Here is a 6,942-nt window from a genome sequence, read left to right as displayed (position 1 = left end):
TAACAAGCCTTGAGTTAGTTTATGTCTTACAAGTCTTGTTGAATGGATAAGAGATTCATGCTAGGTTGTAAATCAAGCATTTCATCAAGCATAACATGTGCATAAATTGAAACTACAACAAGCAAGCAATCATATGAACTTATTAAGTATAGATCTACCCCATGATTAATTCCCTTAATCCCCAACTAACCCTAGTTAGGAGACTACTCACTCATGATCATGGAAAACATGCTAATAAGGGTGTCAATCATCTTAACAAGTCTAAACATGATTAAAGAGTAAAAACACTAAACAATGATTAAGTAAAGAATAAGGGGATTGTACCAATTTAGGATGATCAAAATAAAATGCAAATAATAATAGAAGAAGACTTGATTGATGATGAAGAGTTGTCAATTCTTCAATAATCCCCAAAATGAGCTTTTAATTACCCACTAGATCTAGAATTCTTGAACAATAATTAAGGAAGGATTAATATGTAATTAATCTAATTGATGTCTAATCTACTCTAGTGGCTGTATGATAATCTCCTATTACAAGGGAATATTTATACTAAGTACAAGTATTAGATTAACTAAGGGCTTAAATGACGATTAAGTCCCTAAAATGAAGATAAACGCCTTGTAAGTCCTACATGGAGATGTTAGGTTCTTTAACCATCTTATTAGACATCTCTAATAAAGATCTAATTTGCATTTTAATTAGATGTGGTGGATCTACTTACATGCAAACAAAATAAATGTAATAGGTAAAAGAAGAAAACGATTTTTCCTTACATTAGAATGAAACGGAAATGGGCACAAGGTTGAAGTCCTTCCAACCTTGTTCTTGAGCTTAATTTATTTTGGATGATCCTCCAAAAACCCAAGTATCCAAATTAGAATACCTCCTCTTAGTGCACCCAAGACTTCACCCAAATACTCAACTCATTATTAACTAGATAACAAGAAGAGATCTAAACCTTACTAATATTAATAATATTACTACTCTAGTAATATATGGTGAATATTAGTTTGCATGTGAGTTTTAGAGAGAAGATGGCAGAAAAATAAGAAGCAAAAGTAAGTGGTAATAATAAGACAACTAATGTCTTCCTTTTGTAATGCCTAAACCGGCTACACCCACCCATAATGGGTGTCTTTTGCTTTTTATTTTAATCTCATGTATATTAGGTAGAGTGTAGTGGAAAGCAATATGATTAAAGGTTTTAGGAGATGTCATTGTCACATAGTAGAATGTGTATATTGTGATGTGACCATAATTGGCGCATATTTAGCCCCCGAATTACCAGTGTTTCCATGCTTTTTAGTGCCTATTTGGGTCATTTCTTATCTTTAGTTCTTTGTTTTGCATATTCTTTGAGATTTTGATCCCTTGGTAGGAGAGGAGTAAGAATCTTGCATTTTCATGGCAAAACGAGGCTAAATTGATCGTATTCAATGACCAAGCATCAAGGAGGGACAAGACTAGAAGGCCTTTGTACATAGCATAGTAGAAGAACATTGTTGAGAAAGGATCCTTGAGTCCCCAAGGAAATCCCCAAGGAACTCATGAAGAAAAGGGAAGAAAAGAAGAAGAAAAGATGCTGCCAGACAATCCGAACGGATTGTACACAATCCGTCCGTCCGTCCAGCCCAATCCGAGCGTCCCTCAAAGGAATCCGCTCGGATTCCACCTCGCCAATCCGAGCGTCTTGACCAAGAATCCGCTCGGATTCTCCAGCCCAGATCCGGCCGTCCCGACTCCCATCCGCACGGATTTCAGTACAGCACGTTTTCATTCTTCGAGCCACGATAAGAGAAGCCCTTCTCTCGGAGAATACCGGAGTCTCCTTGCTCAACTTAAAAAGTGTAATTACTAGTTTAGCTCTTAGTTAAGCCTAATGCATCCTCCCTAATTTTCACTATAAATACCCCATTAGTCTAATTAGAGGAGCATGTTCTTCTTATCAATAATTAGAGTAGTTAATATTGATCAAATCTCTCTTCAATATTGTAATCAAGTATTAATCAAGTTTTAATCCAAGTTTTAGTTCTTTAATCTCTCTCTTGTTCTTACTTTATTTTGGGTAATTGAAGATTATTTGGGTTATATTGGGAGATTGACAACCTCTCAATCTAGGATTCAAGTACTTCTATTATTCTTGCTTTATTATTGGAATCATTAGTAGGTATAATCTCTTAATCCCTTTTTAATTATTGCTAATTACTTTCATTTATTCATCATGTTTCATTATGTTAGTATGATTGACAACCTTTCTAGCATGATCAATATGATAATGAGTGAGTAGTCTCTTAGCTAGGGTTTAATAGGTGATTAGGGGAAACCAACATGTGGAATGATTCATGCTTAAATTAATATGCTTTCATGTCTTATTTGCTTGCTTGTTTTGATCTTAATACATGCACATGTTATATTTGATGAAATGCTAAGCCTATGAATCCTTGCATTTACTATCATCTCCTATCTTTTCAATGAGACTTGTAAGACATAACCCAACTCGAGTCTTGTTAGACCATGCATGTGTTGAGTAGGAAAGATTAAGTCGACTTGTAGGTGTTGTACAATCTAATCGATTCGGCTCCGGGACCCAAACTTTCCTAGGATTGTAAGATATAACCCAACTCAATCCATCACAACAATAATTGCTTGCTTATAATTTGAGAACATGTTTGTATGATCATATCCCATGATTCCCCTATGAACCCATGACACCCTAGTGCCTTTAATCAATTGTTTACACCCCTTATTTTATTCATCTTGCTAGTTTATTTTCATTGTTATTTTAGTTTAGTAACCTTCTACATCAACCCAATTTGTGACACCCCTTAGACACTACTAGTTACAATAGAATTCTCATTTCAATACCCGTCCCTTGGGATCCGACCTTTACTTGCCTCTTTACTAATTGTAGAGTTGTTTGTGAAGTATAAATTGTGTTTTGTATCGACCATTGACCAACGACCACATATGTTTAATTGTGAACACCAAATGGCCTCGATCAAAAATGGCGCCGTTGCCGGGGACGGTGTTTAATTGATTTAAGCTTTCTTTTATTGTTATTAGTTGTGTCTTTTTCACCTTGGGGAAGTAAAACTCCTCAAGGTTTGTTCTAATTGTTTTCTAGTTGTTTGATATTTTGCATGTCTAGAAGGTTACAAAGAGATTTGTTACCTTTTGACCGTGAAATCGAAAGAACCTTGACGAATAATAGGAGACTTGTTAGGAGGAATTTGGGAGGTGTTGGTGAAGTTGTTCAACCCACTAGTGAGTTTGTCAATCCTTTCGCAATAGAAGGAGAAGAGAACCCATTAAACAATACCACACAAAATCCACCTACAATGCCTAAATTCTCGTCACACTCTATACCCACCGAGGAGGATTTACCAAATGGTACTCCTACCCCACAACATCTTACCGGAAACTTTATTGCCAAGTCCGCCTTCATCCAACTAGTTGAGAGGAGCCAATTCGGGGGAATGCCTAGTGAGGACCCTCATTCTCATATGGAAACCTTTTGCGATTATTGTGAAGCTATCTCTCAAACGGGCGTGACTCAAGACCAAATAAGATGGGTCTTATTTCCTTTTTCGTTAATCGGCACCGCAAAGCAATGGTTGAAGGGCCTTGATAAGGCCACCCTTGGAATAGATTCTTGGAAGAAGCTAGCTCTAGCTTTCTACAAAAAATTCTACCCACCGGAAAAGACCAATATGCTAAGAGCTCAAATTACGGGTTTTAAGCAAAGGGATGAAGAATCTTTGTATGAAGCTTGGGAGCGGTTCAAAGGTATTTGTCGCTCATGTCCTCACCATGGACTTAGCGAATGGTTTTTAGTGCAACAATTTTGGAATGGTTTATATGAAGATTCAAGGAACATTCTCAATATGGGATCAAATGGAATGTTCACCGAAGTTGATGACAATCAAACATGGAACAAGATTGAGGAAATGACGGTCCATAATTCACAATATAGTAGGCCTCGCAAGGCTACTAGAGGAGGAAAGTATGAAGTGGACACCGTTACTCAATTAGGTGCTCAACTTAGTGCTCACATTGACACAATCAACTTGAAGTTTGAACAAGCTATTGCTAGACTTGAGGAAAACTCAAAATCATCGAAGCATCATGTCAATGCCATGACGGCATCCTCATCAATCCCAAGCGGGATATGTGAGAATTGTGGAACCTTGGGTCATGACTCAAGTGAATGTAGGGGAACAACCGAACAAGTTAATGCTTTCCAAGCTTACAAAAGTGGTACCCCTTATTCAAATTTTTACAATGAAAACACCAAGTTCCATCCAAATCTCTCATACAAAAGCCAAAATGTTCAAAACCCTCAAACAACATACACTCCACCACCCATGAGAAATCAAAATCAAAGACCCTTTTTCAATCAAAACCAAGGCTACCAAAATCAAAATCCATACAATCACCACAATGACCAAGGTTTTGATGTCCAAAAAGCGGTCCTCCAAATGCAAAAGAATCAACAAGAATTTTTCTCCCAAATGCAAAAAGATAGCCAAGCAAAAGACACCACCATCAACAACATTCTAGCTCACACCAAGATGTTGGAAACACAATTGACCCAACTAGCATCTTCAAGCTCACAAAGACAAAAGGGGCAATTACCACCTCAAGGTAATCCCCCTAGACATGAAACGGTTAGTGCCATTCACTTGAGAAGTGGTACAAGATATGAAGCACCGAAGGAGCAAGTTGAGAATGAAGTTGTGGTGCAAGGTCCCAAAGAAGGGGAATCATCAAAAGAAGAAAGTTCAAAGAAAAACGAAGACAAAGCCAAAGAAAAGGAGCCCATTGTGATTAGACTTCCTTTTCCAAGTCGTCAAGCCAAGCCCAAATTTGATGATCAACTTGGAAAGTTCATGGAGATTGTGAAGAACTTAGAAGTCTCAATTCCTTTCACGGAATTAATCAATCACGTTCCGGCCTATGCAAAGTACATGAAAGATATCCTCACAAAGAAGAAGTCAATCCGGAAACTTGAGACTATCGCCTTCACTAAGGTGAGTAGTGCAATACTTCAAGGGAGTTCACCTCCAAAGTTAAAGGATCCGGGAAGCTTCTCAATACCGTGTACCATTGGCGACACGACGATCAACAAAGCCTTATGTGATCTAGGGGCTAGTGTGAGTGTCATGCCGTACTCGGTGAGTAAAAGGTTGGGAATGGGAGAGCTTAAATGCACCAATATCACTCTTCAAATGGCCGATAGATCGACGAAGACACCATTAGGGATATGGGAAGATGTCCCCGTGCGAATTGGGAAGTTTTTCATCCCGTTAGACTTTGTCATTGTTGATATGGAGGAAGATTCCAACATTCCAATCATCTTAGGAAGACCTTTCCTACACACCATGGGTGCGGTGATTGATGTGAAACATGGAGAGCTCACTCTAGAAGTAGGAGATGAAAGCATAACTTTTAATCTTGACAAAACCATGAGAGCTCCTCGTTTGCATGAACCATGTTTCATGATTGATCATTATAGCCGAAAAGATGAAAGGAAGAAATCGGAACTCCAATGGAGGAAGAAAATTGAAGATGCTCCATTCAAAGAGCAAGTGAATTGTGACAAGGAGAGCTTGCAAAGCTCATCAAAATCAACCAAGGAAGAAGATGATGGCCTCATTGGCCAAGAGAAGAAATTGGGAGAGTTGTCTCCATCTAAGCAAGAGATTTTCAATGATCAACTCAATGAAGTTTGTGGTCTTTGGGACGACGAATTTGAAGGGATCTTTAATCCCTACATTGGGCATGCCATCAATCATGATCAACAACAAGGGCCACGGTCTATTGAGGACCTCTACCACAACAATGAACAAGCTTTTGATTACTTTTTCAAGGTGTTGAGCAACATCAACAACACCTTGAACATGCCCCTTGACATCTCATCAAGAATGAGAGTTTGGTGGAGTCCTCCCTAAACCACCACTTGTAAATATTTCTAACTCCCTAACTTACTTTTCAATTTTTGTATTGCATTTTTTGTCATTTTTGGATTTTATCTACTTTGATCAAAATAATTGTCATGAAAAGAGAGAAGTGAGGGAGGGATTAACAATTTTAATTAATGTGTAGTGCTTTACCTTAGTGTGGGGATGGAAATTGCCTAGGCAATTCATGCCTTAGTAGTGCCCCCACAATGAAGAACACAAGATTTGAAAGAAAGAAAGAAAGAATGATAAGGGAATGCATTGTGCGCGAATAAGCTGAACACGTGTGCACAAGGACCAATCCGAGCGGATTCAGAGAATCCGCCCGTCTGAAGAAGATCCGAGCGTCCAGTGAGAAGACGCCCGTCTTGGGCGAGCTGAAATTTGCAAAATTCTTGATCACAAAGAATCCGAGCGGATTTACGGAAAGACGCCGTCTCACGAATCCGTCCGTCTTTTGAAAAAGACGCCCGTCTTGAAGCTGAAGAAAAACAAAGAAAAATCTCTGGACTAGAATCCGTCCGTCCTGCACGAAATCCGCCCGTCCCATCACAGAAGAATCCGAGCGGATTCCCTAGAATCCGCCCGTCTCTAGGCGGGATTTTGAAAATTTTGAAGCTGTAGAATCCGCACGGATTGCGCCCAATCCGCACGGATTGCGCCCAATCCGCACGGATTGTCCCTGCGTTTTGAAATTGCCGAGTTCTTTAAATACCCATCCCACCTTCATTCATTCATTCATTCATTCATAAACACTACCCACAACATCAAAACCCTCATCCTCTCCATCTCAAAAACAAAAACCCTCAACAAAACTCACCAAAATCAAATCAAACCATCTTTCAAACAACAAATCAATCACTCCATCTTCATTAACAATCAAAACCAAGCACAAATTCTTCACCCTTTGAGTCGATCTTTGTTCTCATAAAGGCAAAGCCATTCACCTTCAAAATCGATTTGGGCATTCTACAAATTG

At 38.8% G+C, this 6,942-nt stretch overlaps 1 non-coding gene across 1 annotated transcript; it reads right to left on the bottom strand.

The window, feature by feature from the left end:
• Positions 1–3,713: 3,713 nt before the first annotated feature.
• LOC141602829 (small nucleolar RNA R71) lies at positions 3,714–3,820 on the bottom strand. The gene has a single exon (XR_012524737.1). It is a non-coding gene; the product is annotated as a small nucleolar RNA R71 (small nucleolar RNA).
• Between the last annotated feature and the right edge of the window lie 3,122 nt (positions 3,821–6,942).

Source organism: Silene latifolia, chromosome 9, assembly GCF_048544455.1.
Source record: "Silene latifolia isolate original U9 population chromosome 9, ASM4854445v1, whole genome shotgun sequence".
Taxonomy (NCBI): domain Eukaryota; kingdom Viridiplantae; phylum Streptophyta; class Magnoliopsida; order Caryophyllales; family Caryophyllaceae; genus Silene; species Silene latifolia.
The sequence above is the reverse complement of the archived record's forward strand: the minus strand, read 5'-3'. Positions and strand labels throughout refer to the sequence as shown.